This window comes from Typopeltis vanoorti, chromosome 23 (assembly GCF_054136105.1).
Source record: "Typopeltis vanoorti isolate ZY-2024b chromosome 23, IOZ_Tvanoo_1.0, whole genome shotgun sequence".
NCBI lineage: Eukaryota > Metazoa > Arthropoda > Arachnida > Uropygi > Thelyphonidae > Typopeltis > Typopeltis vanoorti.
The window spans coordinates 71,831,671-71,853,981 of NC_143571.1; the positions used below are offsets into that span (position 1 = coordinate 71,831,671).

Genomic DNA, 22,311 nt, shown 5'->3' on the forward strand with positions numbered 1-22,311 from the left:
TCGATGTCAATCGACCGTCCGCTTACTCACTGTAGGTAGTGCCTGACTTGGGCAGCTCTTCAACGACCTTGAACGATAACACACGCTTTGATCTTAGCCAAAAGGCCGAGAAGCGATAACGACCTGCGGTCCGGAAGAAGGTGGTCTTCCCCTGCGATGACCGCACGCCGCGGGTGTGCGGTCTGCTTCTTTCAGAGAGACTTTCAAGGTCTTCTGGAGGCGACGCCTTCCGAGACGGTTCCTTCGTCCTTGCGTTCGCTGTAGGAAGCGGGCTCGACCCGGGTCCTGAAGTTGCACCCGTTGCGCGGAAGCACGGGGCTCGTAGAGGGACTCTGATCTTAAGAAGTGGCGATGCAAGGCCAGCCCTTCCAATCAGAAACCGTACCTTCATCAGCACGCCTATATCTACAGCAAATCCCATCTTGTTGGTAGACGCCAACTCAAACTTCGTGACGATCCCCCCCCCCCCGATTCGTTTTCGCGTTTTCAGTAGAGGAAATGGACTAGAACAACACGCGTCGCATTTGCAGGTCGTTATTAGACACGCCGGGGTAATGTAATACACAGACAAACAAAAAAAGACATGGCGGTTATATAGCACACATGAATACAAAAAAAGACATGGCGGGTATATAGTACACATGAAAACAATAAAAAGACATGGCGGGTATATAGTACACATGAAAACAATAAAATACGCCTCCCCTCCCCCCCGCCCCCCTACCTACATCAGCGAGCTTTGGTGTGTTTTTTTTTTTATTTTGGTGTTTTCGTGTAGTAGCGAGCACAACTCTTATGAGTCACGTGACGTCGAAATTCTTGCGGTGTGTTTGGAGTGGCTTCCCTTCGTCTCACAGGAACCGGGCTCGACCCGGGTCACAAAGATAACAGCGACGTCGAAAGTTTTGCGACGTGTTTTGGAGTGGCTGCCCTTCATCTTGGAAGAGGCGCCCTGGAACCGGTTCGCAAAGATAGCCGGGCGGAAGACTCCCTCCGCTCTGTGTGGGTGCCGGTGCGATCAGCCCGCCTTTTTTTTTTTTGGTTTCGATATAATGAGCCGACTCTGGAGGTAGTGCAAGGCCAGAGCAACTCGTGGCAGACGTGGAGCGAGCCCCGATCATTCCGCCGAGTTCCAAAAATCAGTTTAACATCTTGGGGTCCGATGGACCTCCGTATCAGATATTAAGCTGATAAGAACAGATCAGTCAAGTACCGATCACTTTAATGTGAACACGGGTTACCCGTCATCATTTCTGTTCGCGGGCTAAAGAGCCCGACTAGTAAGGGTAAACTTTGTAGACAAGATTGTCTACTTTAATATGCAAATTTGCCTAACTATTTTCCAGAAGGAGTGGAAACCTCCTTCTGAGGTAATAGTATACCAGCTAAAGAATACCTATGAGAAACTGTATCTAATTTTTAGAGTTTCGCCTCAGTATAGAACTTCCTTGGCAATGTTAATTAATTTAATTTAATTTAATTTTACTTTTAATTTTTAAATTTGAATTTAAATACTTATACTAATACTCCCCTTTCCTGACCGCGTAGGGACTCTCACAAAGTGAGGCCTCTACGCTATGAGGGGAGGGGGTGTACATCGTTACGTTATAGTGAGGGAAGTTGGTCTCATGGTGCCTGTTTCGGTTTGGAGGCTGCCTTTTTTTTCTTTTTTTCCTCAAATTTCAACCTTTCCTCTTGGTTGCGCCATATTGCCTGCCACAACTCTTCCTTCCTGTCCGTTATTAACCCGTGGATTTTGAGGTATATCTTTACTTTTGCATCTCTGTTTAAAGTTGGTATAGTTTCCAGTTGATCCATTGACATTTTCTGAACATCTGGGACGACTGTTGTTCCCCATTTAAAGCTCAGGGTCTTCCCATCGGTAGTGAACATGGTGGGCTGCCCCGATATTTCTATGACTTTGTCTATTGCGGCCGTTTTTTCAAAGCCTATGATGGTTTCGGCAAATTCTAGGGGTTTATTCCCTTCCTTGGCGGCACTCTTGGGCCCTTCTAAGTTGGTTGCTTTCTCCTGTTTTGCTTTCTTCTCCTCGCTTTCTTTTAAACTGCCTCGGCGTTTTTCCGCTTTCTTCCTGGCTATTCTGTCCTCTGTTGTTTCATCGTCGTCGGAGTAGTCACTGGCACTCGAGGGAAACCAGGTTTTGTCAGAGTTCGTTGAACTCGAGGAGGAGACAGAAAAGTTTGCAGCTGTTTCTTGGGGTACTGTGGTGTTTTCAGTTCTTGTTGGGGGAGGCGTATTCCCGTGTTTATCTTTGGGTGCCATTGTAACTGATTGTTCTTTAGATGGGAGGGGGGGGAAGTCATCTTCAGTTAAAGTCACTTTTCTTCCTTGTTGGCATTGATATTTCCTGTGTGAGCTGTCCCCGCACAGCGTACATGGTTTTGTACAGGATGGTTGCGAGTGGCCGATGGTGGCGCAGTTTCCGCATTTGTTCCGAGGGCAATCCCGGGCGATGTGATCGGACTGTTGACATCTATGGCAGCATTTAATTACTCCTTGGTAACTTGTCATCACCAAGAAGCCCAAGATGTTAATGTAATTCGGGACAGGTTTGTCCATTCTTAATTTTAGAGAAATTTTATCGCCCTGCTCGATAGCCGGGTACCGCTCAAACCTTGGGCGAATGATGTTAAGAACTGTTCCATAATTCTGGAATACTTGGCGGATAGTTTCATCGTCTACCTCGGCGGGCAGCTTTCTAAGATAAACTATCTTTATGCCACTTCCGCCGACTGTTGTGGCTAGGTGGCGCTCTTCTCCGAGAATGATTCCTTCGTCCATTAAACGGACTTTAGCTTCGTCACACTTGACTGTCACCTCGAACAACCCTCTCAAGAAATCCCAACAATTAATGTTGGTAACCTTTTCCTCTCCGATCGTTGCTACCACTGCTTCAGCGATGTCCACCGGACTAACGCTCTTTTGGAGGGAAAACCTAACGGTTAAGTCCCTTATTAAACGTTGCGATGCCATTTGCGATGGCGGGCCTACCGCATCCTTATCCCTCGAACGTGTTTGACTTTGCCCCGGTCCGGGGTTTACGCTTTCCGCTGACGTACGATTCGACATCGGGAGCCGCTACGCAACCCGCCGTCGATGTCAATCGGCCGTCCGCTTACTCACTGTAGGTAGTGCCTGACTTGGGCAGCTCTTCAATGACCTTGAACTTTGTGACGCACTTTGATCTTAGCCTAAAGGCCGAGAAGCGATAACGACCTGCGGTCCGGAAGAAGGTGGTCTTCCCCTGCGATGACCGCACGCCGCGGGTGTGCGGTCTGCTTCTTTCAGAGAGACTTTCAAGGTCTTCTGGAGGCGACGCCTTCCGAGACGGTTCCTTCGTCCTTGCGTTCGCTGTAGGAAGCGGGCTCGACCCGGGTCCTGAAGTTGCACCCGTTGCGCGGAAGCACGGGGCTCGTAGAGGGACTCTGATCTTAAGAAGTGGCGATGCAAGGCCAGCCCTTCCAATCAGAAACCGTACCTTCATCAGCACGCCTATATCTACAGCAAATCCCATCTTGTTGGTAGACGCCAACTCAAACTTCGTGACGATCCCCCCCCCCCCGATTCGTTTTCGCGTTTTCAGTAGAGGAAATGGACTAGAACAACACGCGTCGCATTTGCAGGTCGTTATTAGACACGCCGGGGTAATGTAATACACAGACAAACAAAAAAAGACATGGCGGTTATATAGCACACATGAATACAAAAAAAGACATGGCGGGTATATAGTACACATGAAAACAATAAAAAGACATGGCGGGTATATAGTACACATGAAAACAATAAAATACGCCTCCCCTCCCCCCCGCCCCCCTACCTACATCAGCGAGCTTTGGTGTGTTTTTTTTTTTATTTTGGTGTTTTCGTGTAGTAGCGAGCACAACTCTTATGAGTCACGTGACGTCGAAATTCTTGCGGTGTGTTTGGAGTGGCTTCCCTTCGTCTCACAGGAACCGGGCTCGACCCGGGTCACAAAGATAACAGCGACGTCGAAAGTTTTGCGACGTGTTTTGGAGTGGCTGCCCTTCATCTTGGAAGAGGCGCCCTGGAACCGGTTCGCAAAGATAGCCGGGCGGAAGACTCCCTCCGCTCTGTGTGGGTGCCGGTGCGATCAGCCCGCCTTTTTTTTTTTTGGTTTCGATATAATGAGCCGACTCTGGAGGTAGTGCAAGGCCAGAGCAACTCGTGGCAGACGTGGAGCGAGCCCCGATCATTCCGCCGAGTTCCAAAAATCAGTTTAACATCTTGGGGTCCGATGGACCTCCGTATCAGATATTAAGCTGATAAGAACAGATACTACACTTTGATCTTAGCCAAAAGGCCGAGAAGCGATAACGACCTGCGGTCCGGAAGAAGGTGGTCTTCCCCTGCGATGACCGCACGCCGCGGGTGTGCGGTCTGCTTCTTTCAGAGAGACTTTCAAGGTCTTCTGGAGGCGACGCCTTCCGAGACGGTTCCTTCGTCCTTGCGTTCGCTGTAGGAAGCGGGCTCGACCCGGGTCCTGAAGTTGCACCCGTTGCGCGGAAGCACGGGGCTCGTAGAGGGACTCTGATCTTAAGAAGTGGCGATGCAAGGCCAGCCCTTCCAATCAGAAACCGTACCTTCATCAGCACGCCTATATCTACAGCAAATCCCATCTTGTTGGTAGACGCCAACTCAAACTTCGTGACGATCCCCCCCCCCCCGATTCGTTTTCGCGTTTTCAGTAGAGGAAATGGACTAGAACAACACGCGTCGCATTTGCAGGTCGTTATTAGACACGCCGGGGTAATGTAATACACAGACAAACAAAAAAAGACATGGCGGTTATATAGCACACATGAATACAAAAAAAGACATGGCGGGTATATAGTACACATGAAAACAATAAAAAGACATGGCGGGTATATAGTACACATGAAAACAATAAAATACGCCTCCCCTCCCCCCCGCCCCCCTACCTACATCAGCGAGCTTTGGTGTGTTTTTTTTTTTATTTTGGTGTTTTCGTGTAGTAGCGAGCACAACTCTTATGAGTCACGTGACGTCGAAATTCTTGCGGTGTGTTTGGAGTGGCTTCCCTTCGTCTCACAGGAACCGGGCTCGACCCGGGTCACAAAGATAACAGCGACGTCGAAAGTTTTGCGACGTGTTTTGGAGTGGCTGCCCTTCATCTTGGAAGAGGCGCCCTGGAACCGGTTCGCAAAGATAGCCGGGCGGAAGACTCCCTCCGCTCTGTGTGGGTGCCGGTGCGATCAGCCCGCCTTTTTTTTTTTTGGTTTCGATATAATGAGCCGACTCTGGAGGTAGTGCAAGGCCAGAGCAACTCGTGGCAGACGTGGAGCGAGCCCCGATCATTCCGCCGAGTTCCAAAAATCAGTTTAACATCTTGGGGTCCGATGGACCTCCGTATCAGATATTAAGCTGATAAGAACAGATACTACACTTTGATCTTAGCCTAAAGGCCGAGAAGCGATAACGACCTGCGGTCCGGAAGAAGGTGGTCTTCCCCTGCGATGACCGCACGCCGCGGGTGTGCGGTCTGCTTCTTTCAGAGAGACTTTCAAGGTCTTCTGGAGGCGACGCCTTCCGAGACGGTTCCTTCGTCCTTGCGTTCGCTGTAGGAAGCGGGCTCGACCCGGGTCCTGAAGTTGCACCCGTTGCGCGGAAGCACGGGGCTCGTAGAGGGACTCTGATCTTAAGAAGTGGCGATGCAAGGCCAGCCCTTCCAATCAGAAACCGTACCTTCATCAGCACGCCTATATCTACAGCAAATCCCATCTTGTTGGTAGACGCCAACTCAAACTTCGTGACGATCCCCCCCCCCCCCGATTCGTTTTCGCGTTTTCAGTAGAGGAAATGGACTAGAACAACACGCGTCGCATTTGCAGGTCGTTATTAGACACGCCGGGGTAATGTAATACACAGACAAACAAAAAAAGACATGGCGGTTATATAGCACACATGAATACAAAAAAAGACATGGCGGGTATATAGTACACATGAAAACAATAAAAAGACATGGCGGGTATATAGTACACATGAAAACAATAAAAAGACATGGCGGGTATATAGTACACATGAAAACAATAAAATACGCCTCCCCTCCCCCCCGCCCCCCTACCTACATCAGCGAGCTTTGGTGTGTTTTTTTTTTTATTTTGGTGTTTTCGTGTAGTAGCGAGCACAACTCTTATGAGTCACGTGACGTCGAAATTCTTGCGGTGTGTTTGGAGTGGCTTCCCTTCGTCTCACAGGAACCGGGCTCGACCCGGGTCACAAAGATAACAGCGACGTCGAAAGTTTTGCGACGTGTTTTGGAGTGGCTGCCCTTCATCTTGGAAGAGGCGCCCTGGAACCGGTTCGCAAAGATAGCCGGGCGGAAGACTCCCTCCGCTCTGTGTGGGTGCCGGTGCGATCAGCCCGCCTTTTTTTTTTTTGGTTTCGATATAATGAGCCGACTCTGGAGGTAGTGCAAGGCCAGAGCAACTCGTGGCAGACGTGGAGCGAGCCCCGATCATTCCGCCGAGTTCCAAAAATCAGTTTAACATCTTGGGGTCCGATGGACCTCCGTATCAGATATTAAGCTGATAAGAACAGATACTACACTTTGATCTTAGCCAAAAGGCCGAGAAGCGATAACGACCTGCGGTCCGGAAGAAGGTGGTCTTCCCCTGCGATGACCGCACGCCGCGGGTGTGCGGTCTGCTTCTTTCAGAGAGACTTTCAAGGTCTTCTGGAGGCGACGCCTTCCGAGACGGTTCCTTCGTCCTTGCGTTCGCTGTAGGAAGCGGGCTCGACCCGGGTCCTGAAGTTGCACCCGTTGCGCGGAAGCACGGGGCTCGTAGAGGGACTCTGATCTTAAGAAGTGGCGATGCAAGGCCAGCCCTTCCAATCAGAAACCGTACCTTCATCAGCACGCCTATATCTACAGCAAATCCCATCTTGTTGGTAGACGCCAACTCAAACTTCGTGACGATCCCCCCCCCCCCCGATTCGTTTTCGCGTTTTCAGTAGAGGAAATGGACTAGAACAACACGCGTCGCATTTGCAGGTCGTTATTAGACACGCCGGGGTAATGTAATACACAGACAAACAAAAAAAGACATGGCGGTTATATAGCACACATGAATACAAAAAAAGACATGGCGGGTATATAGTACACATGAAAACAATAAAAAGACATGGCGGGTATATAGTACACATGAAAACAATAAAATACGCCTCCCCTCCCCCCCGCCCCCCTACCTACATCAGCGAGCTTTGGTGTGTTTTTTTTTTTATTTTGGTGTTTTCGTGTAGTAGCGAGCACAACTCTTATGAGTCACGTGACGTCGAAATTCTTGCGGTGTGTTTGGAGTGGCTTCCCTTCGTCTCACAGGAACCGGGCTCGACCCGGGTCACAAAGATAACAGCGACGTCGAAAGTTTTGCGACGTGTTTTGGAGTGGCTGCCCTTCATCTTGGAAGAGGCGCCCTGGAACCGGTTCGCAAAGATAGCCGGGCGGAAGACTCCCTCCGCTCTGTGTGGGTGCCGGTGCGATCAGCCCGCCTTTTTTTTTTTTGGTTTCGATATAATGAGCCGACTCTGGAGGTAGTGCAAGGCCAGAGCAACTCGTGGCAGACGTGGAGCGAGCCCCGATCATTCCGCCGAGTTCCAAAAATCAGTTTAACATCTTGGGGTCCGATGGACCTCCGTATCAGATATTAAGCTGATAAGAACAGATACTACACTTTGATCTTAGCCAAAAGGCCGAGAAGCGATAACGACCTGCGGTCCGGAAGAAGGTGGTCTTCCCCTGCGATGACCGCACGCCGCGGGTGTGCGGTCTGCTTCTTTCAGAGAGACTTTCAAGGTCTTCTGGAGGCGACGCCTTCCGAGACGGTTCCTTCGTCCTTGCGTTCGCTGTAGGAAGCGGGCTCGACCCGGGTCCTGAAGTTGCACCCGTTGCGCGGAAGCACGGGGCTCGTAGAGGGACTCTGATCTTAAGAAGTGGCGATGCAAGGCCAGCCCTTCCAATCAGAAACCGTACCTTCATCAGCACGCCTATATCTACAGCAAATCCCATCTTGTTGGTAGACGCCAACTCAAACTTCGTGACGATCCCCCCCCCCCGATTCGTTTTCGCGTTTTCAGTAGAGGAAATGGACTAGAACAACACGCGTCGCATTTGCAGGTCGTTATTAGACACGCCGGGGTAATGTAATACACAGACAAACAAAAAAAGACATGGCGGTTATATAGCACACATGAATACAAAAAAAGACATGGCGGGTATATAGTACACATGAAAACAATAAAAAGACATGGCGGGTATATAGTACACATGAAAACAATAAAATACGCCTCCCCTCCCCCCCGCCCCCCTACCTACATCAGCGAGCTTTGGTGTGTTTTTTTTTTTATTTTGGTGTTTTCGTGTAGTAGCGAGCACAACTCTTATGAGTCACGTGACGTCGAAATTCTTGCGGTGTGTTTGGAGTGGCTTCCCTTCGTCTCACAGGAACCGGGCTCGACCCGGGTCACAAAGATAACAGCGACGTCGAAAGTTTTGCGACGTGTTTTGGAGTGGCTGCCCTTCATCTTGGAAGAGGCGCCCTGGAACCGGTTCGCAAAGATAGCCGGGCGGAAGACTCCCTCCGCTCTGTGTGGGTGCCGGTGCGATCAGCCCGCCTTTTTTTTTTTTGGTTTCGATATAATGAGCCGACTCTGGAGGTAGTGCAAGGCCAGAGCAACTCGTGGCAGACGTGGAGCGAGCCCCGATCATTCCGCCGAGTTCCAAAAATCAGTTTAACATCTTGGGGTCCGATGGACCTCCGTATCAGATATTAAGCTGATAAGAACAGATACTACACTTTGATCTTAGCCAAAAGGCCGAGAAGCGATAACGACCTGCGGTCCGGAAGAAGGTGGTCTTCCCCTGCGATGACCGCACGCCGTGGGTGTGCGGTCTGCTTCTTTCAGAGAGACTTTCAAGGTCTTCTGGAGGCGACGCCTTCCGAGACGGTTCCTTCGTCCTTGCGTTCGCTGTAGGAAGCGGGCTCGACCCGGGTCCTGAAGTTGCACCCGTTGCGCGGAAGCACGGGGCTCGTAGAGGGACTCTGATCTTAAGAAGTGGCGATGCAAGGCCAGCCCTTCCAATCAGAAACCGTACCTTCATCAGCACGCCTATATCTACAGCAAATCCCATCTTGTTGGTAGACGCCAACTCAAACTTCGTGACGATCCCCCCCCCCCCCGATTCGTTTTCGCGTTTTCAGTAGAGGAAATGGACTAGAACAACACGCGTCGCATTTGCAGGTCGTTATTAGACACGCCGGGGTAATGTAATACACAGACAAACAAAAAAAGACATGGCGGTTATATAGCACACATGAATACAAAAAAAGACATGGCGGGTATATAGTACACATGAAAACAATAAAAAGACATGGCGGGTATATAGTACACATGAAAACAATAAAAAGACATGGCGGGTATATAGTACACATGAAAACAATAAAATACGCCTCCCCTCCCCCCCGCCCCCCTACCTACATCAGCGAGCTTTGGTGTGTTTTTTTTTTTATTTTGGTGTTTTCGTGTAGTAGCGAGCACAACTCTTATGAGTCACGTGACGTCGAAATTCTTGCGGTGTGTTTGGAGTGGCTTCCCTTCGTCTCACAGGAACCGGGCTCGACCCGGGTCACAAAGATAACAGCGACGTCGAAAGTTTTGCGACGTGTTTTGGAGTGGCTGCCCTTCATCTTGGAAGAGGCGCCCTGGAACCGGTTCGCAAAGATAGCCGGGCGGAAGACTCCCTCCGCTCTGTGTGGGTGCCGGTGCGATCAGCCCGCCTTTTTTTTTTTTGGTTTCGATATAATGAGCCGACTCTGGAGGTAGTGCAAGGCCAGAGCAACTCGTGGCAGACGTGGAGCGAGCCCCGATCATTCCGCCGAGTTCCAAAAATCAGTTTAACATCTTGGGGTCCGATGGACCTCCGTATCAGATATTAAGCTGATAAGAACAGATCAGACTAGTACCTAGGTGATCACATTAGGAAATTTTTGCCCAGTCATCATTTCTGTCAAGAGCTAAACAGCTCTTCTGAAATGTGGACAAACTTTTAAGGCCAGTGGATGCTAGAATCCACTAGAAATCCCTAGCCTACTACCTTTTGGACTAACCTGCCTTTCGTGGGGTGTAGAAAATATCCCCACTCCCACGAGGTGGCAGTAAAACCTCGATGATATTTTTTATATATAAAAGAAACTATATATCTACATTTTGGATACCTCACATTACTTTATTAAACTTTAAATTTAAATTTAAAGGAAAAGGTAAAAAATTAAACTTGTTTTTAGCTAACTAATTTTTGGCCAAAACCTGCCTTTCGTGAGGTGGAGAAAATTTCTCCACGCTCACGAGGTAGCAGTAAGTCTTCTATAGTAATTTACCTTTAAAAAAAGTCTAAATATTTAACTTGTAATAATTCTAGAAAATTTAAATAGTACTTAAAATTTTAAAAGGGAAAGCATACTTAAACAGTAGAAGAAATTGGTGTGTTACCATTGAGGGTTGTCCCACTGGGGCATCGTCTCCATCGTCAACTTGGCTGCGATGAGGGACGAACTTGGGTTATCTAACTTTTTAAAGTGTTTGACGTTGCCTTTTAAGTTCATGACTTTATTCCAGAATTCTTCTTGAGGATCCAAACTGATACGATACAAAACATAAATTAGTTCAGAGCGGAGCCCCTTGCCCACCTCGTGTAGCATGTTCAACGAAAATTTATGAATGTCCTCTATATTGTTTATTTGGCAATTGCCCCATTTAAAACCTAGTTTTCTAGGACCTGAAATAAATATCACTGGTTTTCCAATTGTTTCAATACACTTTGTAAAAGTGTTCGTTTTGGTTATATGTGTCATGAGTATGACTTCTGCGTTAAATTTATAATTGATAAAATCATTAAGAGGACTTCTTGTAGGACTTTCTAAACGTTTTTGTGTTTCAGGTGTTACCTTACGAACTTCTGATCTTTGTTTCTTTGGCTCTTCGCCAATCACGCTACCTGGGCGTTTACCTGGGTGTTGTGACATGAAGATTAAACTTTCTGGAGGGAGCATAGACGCACTAGAATCATGTACTTGTGGGCTGCTGACAGTAGGCTCGAATGCTAATGTTATCTGCTTTTCTTCTTTTTTAGACATTTCGGGCTCCATATCTTCCACATCAGATGAAGATTCCTCCTCTTCTGGTGGTTCTGAGAGGGAGACCATGGTAGTTGGGTCTTGACCTGTAAGTGGACAAGGAAGCTCTGTTGGAGACTTTTCCACAATATCATGCCTTGGCGCGATGTCGGACTGTTCAGATACTTTAGAATCATGAGTAGTAGAGGGCTTAGAGCAATTCCTTTCCTTTTCAACTGGGGCTTGTAGCACTTCAGAAGTAGAGGAAGGAAGAGAATCTTCAAGGATTGCATTATCTAAATCTGTGAGAGATGACGATGGAACTTTTGTAGTTTCTTCTATTACAGAGATAAGACTTTTTTGAAGAACTTGAGGTGAAGAAGGTTTTAATTTGATACTTTCTTTTTTGGGAAGAGAAGGAAATTCTTCCAAAGACAGTAAAGATGTGTTAAATCTCTGACATTGGAATTTGGAATGGGAAGAGTTCCCACATTGATTACATGGAGCTTTGCAGGTAACCTGTGAGTGTCCAATTTGGGCGCAATTGCCACATTTATTTAGGGAACAATCCCGAGCTGGATGACCTTCTTTTTTACAACGACTACACAGCCTGGTAATCCCTTTGTAGTTGACCATCACTGTGTAGCCACAAATTTCAACAAAATTGGGAATGGATTTTTTTAATTTGATTTTGAGGTGTATCTTGTCGCCTCTTTCAATTTGAGGATATTTCACAAAGTGAGGGCGAACAACTTCAAGAATTTGTCCATAGGTGGAAAAGACTTTCTTTAATGCTTCATTATCGATCTCTGCAGGCAGTCTGTGGAGATAAATGTATTTAATGGTGTCTCCACCAACAGTCATGGGGAAAAATCTTTGATTTTCAATTAGAAGTCCTTGCTCCATAAGTTGGTCTCTGGTGGTGTACAGCTTTGTTGTTATTTCGTACATACCTTTTGGGTAATCCCAACAGTTGATTGATTTAAGTTTAGTCAGTATTTCTTCGCCAAATTGATCTAAAATGGCGTCCGCCAGTAATTCTGGTTGTACCTGTTTTTTAAAGGTAAATCTGACCGTGAGGTCTCTGTTTAGTTTAGAATTCATGCTTCATAGAAGGCAGCACTTATATAATAAAGGAAGAACTGTAGTGTTGGGCAGTTCCCACCTTATAAAGTGATGGGACTGATGTTGTTACGGAGGGTTCAGTGAGAAAACCTCTCTAGGTCTGAAACCTGCAGTCCCCGCGTCCTAGGTGTTTGAATACAAACACCTAACCACCCTGGTCTTCTTAGCGGGTGGAGTCAGGCCGACTACCTCTGATACAACAGAGGGGACAGTGAGTCTGCAGACTGATAGGCCTGTGCAGTGAGAAGGTATTTCTCACCACTGAAATACAAAAAAACAGTGTTTGATCTTGCCCCAGTCCGGGGTTTAAGTAGTACTGTTCAAAGAACAGGTACTACAAATTGGTGTTAGTCTGGATCTACCAGCTTATGATATCTAGGCTCCCTAAAAAGGGAACCTTATCGATATCCAAGCTGGTAAACCAGTTAGAAAACTTTAAGAGCACTGATCCGCTAAGCTGATAAGAACAGATACTACACTTTGATCTTAGCCAAAAGGCCGAGAAGCGATAACGACCTGCGGTCCGGAAGAAGGTGGTCTTCCCCTGCGATGACCGCACGCCGCGGGTGTGCGGTCTGCTTCTTTCAGAGAGACTTTCAAGGTCTTCTGGAGGCGACGCCTTCCGAGACGGTTCCTTCGTCCTTGCGTTCGCTGTAGGAAGCGGGCTCGACCCGGGTCCTGAAGTTGCACCCGTTGCGCGGAAGCACGGGGCTCGTAGAGGGACTCTGATCTTAAGAAGTGGCGATGCAAGGCCAGCCCTTCCAATCAGAAACCGTACCTTCATCAGCACGCCTATATCTACAGCAAATCCCATCTTGTTGGTAGACGCCAACTCAAACTTCGTGACGATCCCCCCCCCCCCCGATTCGTTTTCGCGTTTTCAGTAGAGGAAATGGACTAGAACAACACGCGTCGCATTTGCAGGTCGTTATTAGACACGCCGGGGTAATGTAATACACAGACAAACAAAAAAAGACATGGCGGTTATATAGCACACATGAATACAAAAAAAGACATGGCGGGTATATAGTACACATGAAAACAATAAAAAGACATGGCGGGTATATAGTACACATGAAAACAATAAAATACGCCTCCCCTCCCCCCCGCCCCCCTACCTACATCAGCGAGCTTTGGTGTGTTTTTTTTTTTATTTTGGTGTTTTCGTGTAGTAGCGAGCACAACTCTTATGAGTCACGTGACGTCGAAATTCTTGCGGTGTGTTTGGAGTGGCTTCCCTTCGTCTCACAGGAACCGGGCTCGACCCGGGTCACAAAGATAACAGCGACGTCGAAAGTTTTGCGACGTGTTTTGGAGTGGCTGCCCTTCATCTTGGAAGAGGCGCCCTGGAACCGGTTCGCAAAGATAGCCGGGCGGAAGACTCCCTCCGCTCTGTGTGGGTGCCGGTGCGATCAGCCCGCCTTTTTTTTTTTTGGTTTCGATATAATGAGCCGACTCTGGAGGTAGTGCAAGGCCAGAGCAACTCGTGGCAGACGTGGAGCGAGCCCCGATCATTCCGCCGAGTTCCAAAAATCAGTTTAACATCTTGGGGTCCGATGGACCTCCGTATCAGATATTAAGCTGATAAGAACAGATACTACACTTTGATCTTAGCCAAAAGGCCGAGAAGCGATAACGACCTGCGGTCCGGAAGAAGGTGGTCTTCCCCTGCGATGACCGCACGCCGCGGGTGTGCGGTCTGCTTCTTTCAGAGAGACTTTCAAGGTCTTCTGGAGGCGACGCCTTCCGAGACGGTTCCTTCGTCCTTGCGTTCGCTGTAGGAAGCGGGCTCGACCCGGGTCCTGAAGTTGCACCCGTTGCGCGGAAGCACGGGGCTCGTAGAGGGACTCTGATCTTAAGAAGTGGCGATGCAAGGCCAGCCCTTCCAATCAGAAACCGTACCTTCATCAGCACGCCTATATCTACAGCAAATCCCATCTTGTTGGTAGACGCCAACTCAAACTTCGTGACGATCCCCCCCCCCCCGATTCGTTTTCGCGTTTTCAGTAGAGGAAATGGACTAGAACAACACGCGTCGCATTTGCAGGTCGTTATTAGACACGCCGGGGTAATGTAATACACAGACAAACAAAAAAAGACATGGCGGTTATATAGCACACATGAATACAAAAAAAGACATGGCGGGTATATAGTACACATGAAAACAATAAAAAGACATGGCGGGTATATAGTACACATGAAAACAATAAAATACGCCTCCCCTCCCCCCCGCCCCCCTACCTACATCAGCGAGCTTTGGTGTGTTTTTTTTTTTATTTTGGTGTTTTCGTGTAGTAGCGAGCACAACTCTTATGAGTCACGTGACGTCGAAATTCTTGCGGTGTGTTTGGAGTGGCTTCCCTTCGTCTCACAGGAACCGGGCTCGACCCGGGTCACAAAGATAACAGCGACGTCGAAAGTTTTGCGACGTGTTTTGGAGTGGCTGCCCTTCATCTTGGAAGAGGCGCCCTGGAACCGGTTCGCAAAGATAGCCGGGCGGAAGACTCCCTCCGCTCTGTGTGGGTGCCGGTGCGATCAGCCCGCCTTTTTTTTTTTTGGTTTCGATATAATGAGCCGACTCTGGAGGTAGTGCAAGGCCAGAGCAACTCGTGGCAGACGTGGAGCGAGCCCCGATCATTCCGCCGAGTTCCAAAAATCAGTTTAACATCTTGGGGTCCGATGGACCTCCGTATCAGATATTAAGCTGATAAGAACAGATACTACACTTTGATCTTAGCCAAAAGGCCGAGAAGCGATAACGACCTGCGGTCCGGAAGAAGGTGGTCTTCCCCTGCGATGACCGCACGCCGCGGGTGTGCGGTCTGCTTCTTTCAGAGAGACTTTCAAGGTCTTCTGGAGGCGACGCCTTCCGAGACGGTTCCTTCGTCCTTGCGTTCGCTGTAGGAAGCGGGCTCGACCCGGGTCCTGAAGTTGCACCCGTTGCGCGGAAGCACGGGGCTCGTAGAGGGACTCTGATCTTAAGAAGTGGCGATGCAAGGCCAGCCCTTCCAATCAGAAACCGTACCTTCATCAGCACGCCTATATCTACAGCAAATCCCATCTTGTTGGTAGACGCCAACTCAAACTTCGTGACGATCCCCCCCCCCCCGATTCGTTTTCGCGTTTTCAGTAGAGGAAATGGACTAGAACAACACGCGTCGCATTTGCAGGTCGTTATTAGACACGCCGGGGTAATGTAATACACAGACAAACAAAAAAAGACATGGCGGTTATATAGCACACATGAATACAAAAAAAGACATGGCGGGTATATAGTACACATGAAAACAATAAAAAGACATGGCGGGTATATAGTACACATGAAAACAATAAAATACGCCTCCCCTCCCCCCCGCCCCCCTACCTACATCAGCGAGCTTTGGTGTGTTTTTTTTTTTATTTTGGTGTTTTCGTGTAGTAGCGAGCACAACTCTTATGAGTCACGTGACGTCGAAATTCTTGCGGTGTGTTTGGAGTGGCTTCCCTTCGTCTCACAGGAACCGGGCTCGACCCGGGTCACAAAGATAACAGCGACGTCGAAAGTTTTGCGACGTGTTTTGGAGTGGCTGCCCTTCATCTTGGAAGAGGCGCCCTGGAACCGGTTCGCAAAGATAGCCGGGCGGAAGACTCCCTCCGCTCTGTGTGGGTGCCGGTGCGATCAGCCCGCCTTTTTTTTTTTTGGTTTCGATATAATGAGCCGACTCTGGAGGTAGTGCAAGGCCAGAGCAACTCGTGGCAGACGTGGAGCGAGCCCCGATCATTCCGCCGAGTTCCAAAAATCAGTTTAACATCTTGGGGTCCGATGGACCTCCGTATCAGATATTAAGCTGATAAGAACAGATACTACACTTTGATCTTAGCCAAAAGGCCGAGAAGCGATAACGACCTGCGGTCCGGAAGAAGGTGGTCTTCCCCTGCGATGACCGCACGCCGCGGGTGTGCGGTCTGCTTCTTTCAGAGAGACTTTCAAGGTCTTCTGGAGGCGACGCCTTCCGAGACGGTTCCTTCGTCCTTGCGTTCGCTGTAGGAAGCGGGCTCGACCCGGGTCCTGAAGTTGCACCCGTTGCGCGGAAGCACGGGGCTCGTAGAGGGACTCTGATCTTAAGAAGTGGCGATGCAAGGCCAGCCCTTCCAATCAGAAACCGTACCTTCATCAGCACGCCTATATCTACAGCAAATCCCATCTTGTTGGTAGACGCCAACTCAAACTTCGTGACGATCCCCCCCCCCCCGATTCGTTTTCGCGTTTTCAGTAGAGGAAATGGACTAGAACAACACGCGTCGCATTTGCAGGTCGTTATTAGACACGCCGGGGTAATGTAATACACAGACAAACAAAAAAAGACATGGCGGTTATATAGCACACATGAATACAAAAAAAGACATGGCGGGTATATAGTACACATGAAAACAATAAAAAGACATGGCGGGTATATAGTACACATGAAAACAATAAAATACGCCTCCCCTCCCCCCCGCCCCCCTACCTACATCAGCGAGCTTTGGTGTGTTTTTTTTTTTATTTTGGTGTTTTCGTGTAGTAGCGAGCACAACTCTTATGAGTCACGTGACGTCGAAATTCTTGCGGTGTGTTTGGAGTGGCTTCCCTTCGTCTCACAGGAACCGGGCTCGACCCGGGTCACAAAGATAACAGCGACGTCGAAAGTTTTGCGACGTGTTTTGGAGTGGCTGCCCTTCATCTTGGAAGAGGCGCCCTGGAACCGGTTCGCAAAGATAGCCGGGCGGAAGACTCCCTCCGCTCTGTGTGGGTGCCGGTGCGATCAGCCCGCCTTTTTTTTTTTTGGTTTCGATATAATGAGCCGACTCTGGAGGTAGTGCAAGGCCAGAGCAACTCGTGGCAGACGTGGAGCGAGCCCCGATCATTCCGCCGAGTTCCAAAAATCAGTTTAACATCTTGGGGTCCGATGGACCTCCGTATCAGATATTAAGCTGATAAGAACAGATACTACACTTTGATCTTAGCCAAAAGGCCGAGAAGCGATAACGACCTGCGGTCCGGAAGAAGGTGGTCTTCCCCTGCGATGACCGCACGCCGCGGGTGTGCGGTCTGCTTCTTTCAGAGAGACTTTCAAGGTCTTCTGGAGGCGACGCCTTCCGAGACGGTTCCTTCGTCCTTGCGTTCGCTGTAGGAAGCGGGCTCGACCCGGGTCCTGAAGTTGCACCCGTTGCGCGGAAGCACGGGGCTCGTAGAGGGACTCTGATCTTAAGAAGTGGCGATGCAAGGCCAGCCCTTCCAATCAGAAACCGTACCTTCATCAGCACGCCTATATCTACAGCAAATCCCATCTTGTTGGTAGACGCCAACTCAAACTTCGTGACGATCCCCCCCCCCCCGATTCGTTTTCGCGTTTTCAGTAGAGGAAATGGACTAGAACAACACGCGTCGCATTTGCAGGTCGTTATTAGACACGCCGGGGTAATGTAATACACAGACAAACAAAAAAAGACATGGCGGTTATATAGCACACATGAATACAAAAAAAGACATGGCGGGTATATAGTACACATGAAAACAATAAAAAGACATGGCGGGTATATAGTACACATGAAAACAATAAAATACGCCTCCCCTCCCCCCCGCCCCCCTACCTACATCAGCGAGCTTTGGTGTGTTTTTTTTTTTATTTTGGTGTTTTCGTGTAGTAGCGAGCACAACTCTTATGAGTCACGTGACGTCGAAATTCTTGCGGTGTGTTTGGAGTGGCTTCCCTTCGTCTCACAGGAACCGGGCTCGACCCGGGTCACAAAGATAACAGCGACGTCGAAAGTTTTGCGACGTGTTTTGGAGTGGCTGCCCTTCATCTTGGAAGAGGCGCCCTGGAACCGGTTCGCAAAGATAGCCGGGCGGAAGACTCCCTCCGCTCTGTGTGGGTGCCGGTGCGATCAGCCCGCCTTTTTTTTTTTTGGTTTCGATATAATGAGCCGACTCTGGAGGTAGTGCAAGGCCAGAGCAACTCGTGGCAGACGTGGAGCGAGCCCCGATCATTCCGCCGAGTTCCAAAAATCAGTTTAACATCTTGGGGTCCGATGGACCTCCGTATCAGATATTAAGCTGATAAGAACAGATACTACACTTTGATCTTAGCCAAAAGGCCGAGAAGCGATAACGACCTGCGGTCCGGAAGAAGGTGGTCTTCCCCTGCGATGACCGCACGCCGCGGGTGTGCGGTCTGCTTCTTTCAGAGAGACTTTCAAGGTCTTCTGGAGGCGACGCCTTCCGAGACGGTTCCTTCGTCCTTGCGTTCGCTGTAGGAAGCGGGCTCGACCCGGGTCCTGAAGTTGCACCCGTTGCGCGGAAGCACGGGGCTCGTAGAGGGACTCTGATCTTAAGAAGTGGCGATGCAAGGCCAGCCCTTCCAATCAGAAACCGTACCTTCATCAGCACGCCTATATCTACAGCAAATCCCATCTTGTTGGTAGACGCCAACTCAAACTTCGTGACGATCCCCCCCCCCCCGATTCGTTTTCGCGTTTTCAGTAGAGGAAATGGACTAGAACAACACGCGTCGCATTTGCAGGTCGTTATTAGACACGCCGGGGTAATGTAATACACAGACAAACAAAAAAAGACATGGCGGTTATATAGCACACATGAATACAAAAAAAGACATGGCGGGTATATAGTACACATGAAAACAATAAAAAGACATGGCGGGTATATAGTACACATGAAAACAATAAAATACGCCTCCCCTCCCCCCCGCCCCCCTACCTACATCAGCGAGCTTTGGTGTGTTTTTTTTTTTATTTTGGTGTTTTCGTGTAGTAGCGAGCACAACTCTTATGAGTCACGTGACGTCGAAATTCTTGCGGTGTGTTTGGAGTGGCTTCCCTTCGTCTCACAGGAACCGGGCTCGACCCGGGTCACAAAGATAACAGCGACGTCGAAAGTTTTGCGACGTGTTTTGGAGTGGCTGCCCTTCATCTTGGAAGAGGCGCCCTGGAACCGGTTCGCAAAGATAGCCGGGCGGAAGACTCCCTCCGCTCTGTGTGGGTGCCGGTGCGATCAGCCCGCCTTTTTTTTTTTTGGTTTCGATATAATGAGCCGACTCTGGAGGTAGTGCAAGGCCAGAGCAACTCGTGGCAGACGTGGAGCGAGCCCCGATCATTCCGCCGAGTTCCAAAAATCAGTTTAACATCTTGGGGTCCGATGGACCTCCGTATCAGATATTAAGCTGATAAGAACAGATACTACACTTTGATCTTAGCCAAAAGGCCGAGAAGCGATAACGACCTGCGGTCCGGAAGAAGGTGGTCTTCCCCTGCGATGACCGCACGCCGCGGGTGTGCGGTCTGCTTCTTTCAGAGAGACTTTCAAGGTCTTCTGGAGGCGACGCCTTCCGAGACGGTTCCTTCGTCCTTGCGTTCGCTGTAGGAAGCGGGCTCGACCCGGGTCCTGAAGTTGCACCCGTTGCGCGGAAGCACGGGGCTCGTAGAGGGACTCTGATCTTAAGAAGTGGCGATGCAAGGCCAGCCCTTCCAATCAGAAACCGTACCTTCATCAGCACGCCTATATCTACAGCAAATCCCATCTTGTTGGTAGACGCCAACTCAAACTTCGTGACGATCCCCCCCCCCCCGATTCGTTTTCGCGTTTTCAGTAGAGGAAATGGACTAGAACAACACGCGTCGCATTTGCAGGTCGTTATTAGACACGCCGGGGTAATGTAATACACAGACAAACAAAAAAAGACATGGCGGTTATATAGCACACATGAATACAAAAAAAGACATGGCGGGTATATAGTACACATGAAAACAATAAAAAGACATGGCGGGTATATAGTACACATGAAAACAATAAAATACGCCTCCCCTCCCCCCCGCCCCCCTACCTACATCAGCGAGCTTTGGTGTGTTTTTTTTTTTATTTTGGTGTTTTCGTGTAGTAGCGAGCACAACTCTTATGAGTCACGTGACGTCGAAATTCTTGCGGTGTGTTTGGAGTGGCTTCCCTTCGTCTCACAGGAACCGGGCTCGACCCGGGTCACAAAGATAACAGCGACGTCGAAAGTTTTGCGACGTGTTTTGGAGTGGCTGCCCTTCATCTTGGAAGAGGCGCCCTGGAACCGGTTCGCAAAGATAGCCGGGCGGAAGACTCCCTCCGCTCTGTGTGGGTGCCGGTGCGATCAGCCCGCCTTTTTTTTTTTTGGTTTCGATATAATGAGCCGACTCTGGAGGTAGTGCAAGGCCAGAGCAACTCGTGGCAGACGTGGAGCGAGCCCCGATCATTCCGCCGAGTTCCAAAAATCAGTTTAACATCTTGGGGTCCGATGGACCTCCGTATCAGATATTAAGCTGATAAGAACAGATACTACACTTTGATCTTAGCCAAAAGGCCGAGAAGCGATAACGACCTGCGGTCCGGAAGAAGGTGGTCTTCCCCTGCGATGACCGCACGCCGCGGGTGTGCGGTCTGCTTCTTTCAGAGAGACTTTCAAGGTCTTCTGGAGGCGACGCCTTCCGAGACGGTTCCTTCGTCCTTGCGTTCGCTGTAGGAAGCGGGCTCGACCCGGGTCCTGAAGTTGCACCCGTTGCGCGGAAGCACGGGGCTCGTAGAGGGACTCTGATCTTAAGAAGTGGCGATGCAAGGCCAGCCCTTCCAATCAGAAACCGTACCTTCATCAGCACGCCTATATCTACAGCAAATCCCATCTTGTTGGTAGACGCCAACTCAAACTTCGTGACGATCCCCCCCCCCCGATTCGTTTTCGCGTTTTCAGTAGAGGAAATGGACTAGAACAACACGCGTCGCATTTGCAGGTCGTTATTAGACACGCCGGGGTAATGTAATACACAGACAAACAAAAAAAGACATGGCGGTTATATAGCACACATGAATACAAAAAAAGACATGGCGGGTATATAGTACACATGAAAACAATAAAAAGACATGGCGGGTATATAGTACACATGAAAACAATAAAATACGCCTCCCCTCCCCCCCGCCCCCCTACCTACATCAGCGAGCTTTGGTGTGTTTTTTTTTTTATTTTGGTGTTTTCGTGTAGTAGCGAGCACAACTCTTATGAGTCACGTGACGTCGAAATTCTTGCGGTGTGTTTGGAGTGGCTTCCCTTCGTCTCACAGGAACCGGGCTCGACCCGGGTCACAAAGATAACAGCGACGTCGAAAGTTTTGCGACGTGTTTTGGAGTGGCTGCCCTTCATCTTGGAAGAGGCGCCCTGGAACCGGTTCGCAAAGATAGCCGGGCGGAAGACTCCCTCCGCTCTGTGTGGGTGCCGGTGCGATCAGCCCGCCTTTTTTTTTTTTGGTTTCGATATAATGAGCCGACTCTGGAGGTAGTGCAAGGCCAGAGCAACTCGTGGCAGACGTGGAGCGAGCCCCGATCATTCCGCCGAGTTCCAAAAATCAGTTTAACATCTTGGGGTCCGATGGACCTCCGTATCAGATATTAAGCTGATAAGAACAGATACTACACTTTGATCTTAGCCAAAAGGCCGAGAAGCGATAACGACCTGCGGTCCGGAAGAAGGTGGTCTTCCCCTGCGATGACCGCACGCCGCGGGTGTGCGGTCTGCTTCTTTCAGAGAGACTTTCAAGGTCTTCTGGAGGCGACGCCTTCCGAGACGGTTCCTTCGTCCTTGCGTTCGCTGTAGGAAGCGGGCTCGACCCGGGTCCTGAAGTTGCACCCGTTGCGCGGAAGCACGGGGCTCGTAGAGGGACTCTGATCTTAAGAAGTGGCGATGCAAGGCCAGCCCTTCCAATCAGAAACCGTACCTTCATCAGCACGCCTATATCTACAGCAAATCCCATCTTGTTGGTAGACGCCAACTCAAACTTCGTGACGATCCCCCCCCCCCCGATTCGTTTTCGCGTTTTCAGTAGAGGAAATGGACTAGAACAACACGCGTCGCATTTGCAGGTCGTTATTAGACACGCCGGGGTAATGTAATACACAGACAAACAAAAAAAGACATGGCGGTTATATAGCACACATGAATACAAAAAAAGACATGGCGGGTATATAGTA

At 49.4% G+C, this 22,311-nt stretch overlaps 15 non-coding genes and 1 pseudogene across 15 annotated transcripts; all 16 read right to left on the bottom strand.

Annotated features, from left to right (window-relative positions):
* Positions 1-1,047: 1,047 nt before the first annotated feature.
* LOC150093942 (U2 spliceosomal RNA) lies at positions 1,048-1,239 on the bottom strand. The gene has a single exon (XR_016550350.1). It is a non-coding gene; the product is annotated as a U2 spliceosomal RNA (small nuclear RNA).
* A 2,922-nt stretch (positions 1,240-4,161) lies between these two features.
* Positions 4,162-4,354, bottom strand: LOC150093943 (U2 spliceosomal RNA). Its single transcript, XR_016550368.1, has one exon. It is a non-coding gene; the product is annotated as a U2 spliceosomal RNA (small nuclear RNA).
* A 930-nt stretch (positions 4,355-5,284) lies between these two features.
* LOC150093944 (U2 spliceosomal RNA) lies at positions 5,285-5,477 on the bottom strand. The gene has a single exon (XR_016550390.1). It is a non-coding gene; the product is annotated as a U2 spliceosomal RNA (small nuclear RNA).
* Positions 5,478-6,447: 970 nt separating this feature from the next.
* Positions 6,448-6,640, bottom strand: LOC150093945 (U2 spliceosomal RNA). Its single transcript, XR_016550369.1, has one exon. It is a non-coding gene; the product is annotated as a U2 spliceosomal RNA (small nuclear RNA).
* A 931-nt stretch (positions 6,641-7,571) lies between these two features.
* On the bottom strand, positions 7,572-7,764 carry LOC150093946 (U2 spliceosomal RNA). The gene has a single exon (XR_016550370.1). It is a non-coding gene; the product is annotated as a U2 spliceosomal RNA (small nuclear RNA).
* Positions 7,765-8,693: 929 nt separating this feature from the next.
* LOC150093947 (U2 spliceosomal RNA) lies at positions 8,694-8,886 on the bottom strand. The gene has a single exon (XR_016550371.1). It is a non-coding gene; the product is annotated as a U2 spliceosomal RNA (small nuclear RNA).
* Positions 8,887-9,856: 970 nt separating this feature from the next.
* LOC150093948 (U2 spliceosomal RNA) lies at positions 9,857-10,046 on the bottom strand. Its single transcript, XR_016550348.1, has one exon. It is a non-coding gene; the product is annotated as a U2 spliceosomal RNA (small nuclear RNA).
* A 2,589-nt stretch (positions 10,047-12,635) lies between these two features.
* On the bottom strand, positions 12,636-12,806 carry LOC150093949 (U2 spliceosomal RNA; annotated as a pseudogene).
* Positions 12,807-13,737: 931 nt separating this feature from the next.
* LOC150093950 (U2 spliceosomal RNA) lies at positions 13,738-13,930 on the bottom strand. Its single transcript, XR_016550373.1, has one exon. It is a non-coding gene; the product is annotated as a U2 spliceosomal RNA (small nuclear RNA).
* Positions 13,931-14,860: 930 nt separating this feature from the next.
* On the bottom strand, positions 14,861-15,053 carry LOC150093951 (U2 spliceosomal RNA). The gene has a single exon (XR_016550374.1). It is a non-coding gene; the product is annotated as a U2 spliceosomal RNA (small nuclear RNA).
* A 930-nt stretch (positions 15,054-15,983) lies between these two features.
* LOC150093952 (U2 spliceosomal RNA) lies at positions 15,984-16,176 on the bottom strand. The gene has a single exon (XR_016550375.1). It is a non-coding gene; the product is annotated as a U2 spliceosomal RNA (small nuclear RNA).
* A 930-nt stretch (positions 16,177-17,106) lies between these two features.
* Positions 17,107-17,299, bottom strand: LOC150093953 (U2 spliceosomal RNA). Its single transcript, XR_016550376.1, has one exon. It is a non-coding gene; the product is annotated as a U2 spliceosomal RNA (small nuclear RNA).
* A 930-nt stretch (positions 17,300-18,229) lies between these two features.
* On the bottom strand, positions 18,230-18,422 carry LOC150093954 (U2 spliceosomal RNA). Its single transcript, XR_016550377.1, has one exon. It is a non-coding gene; the product is annotated as a U2 spliceosomal RNA (small nuclear RNA).
* Positions 18,423-19,352: 930 nt separating this feature from the next.
* On the bottom strand, positions 19,353-19,545 carry LOC150093955 (U2 spliceosomal RNA). Its single transcript, XR_016550378.1, has one exon. It is a non-coding gene; the product is annotated as a U2 spliceosomal RNA (small nuclear RNA).
* Positions 19,546-20,475: 930 nt separating this feature from the next.
* Positions 20,476-20,668, bottom strand: LOC150093956 (U2 spliceosomal RNA). The gene has a single exon (XR_016550379.1). It is a non-coding gene; the product is annotated as a U2 spliceosomal RNA (small nuclear RNA).
* Positions 20,669-21,597: 929 nt separating this feature from the next.
* LOC150093957 (U2 spliceosomal RNA) lies at positions 21,598-21,790 on the bottom strand. Its single transcript, XR_016550380.1, has one exon. It is a non-coding gene; the product is annotated as a U2 spliceosomal RNA (small nuclear RNA).
* Positions 21,791-22,311: the final 521 nt, after the last annotated feature.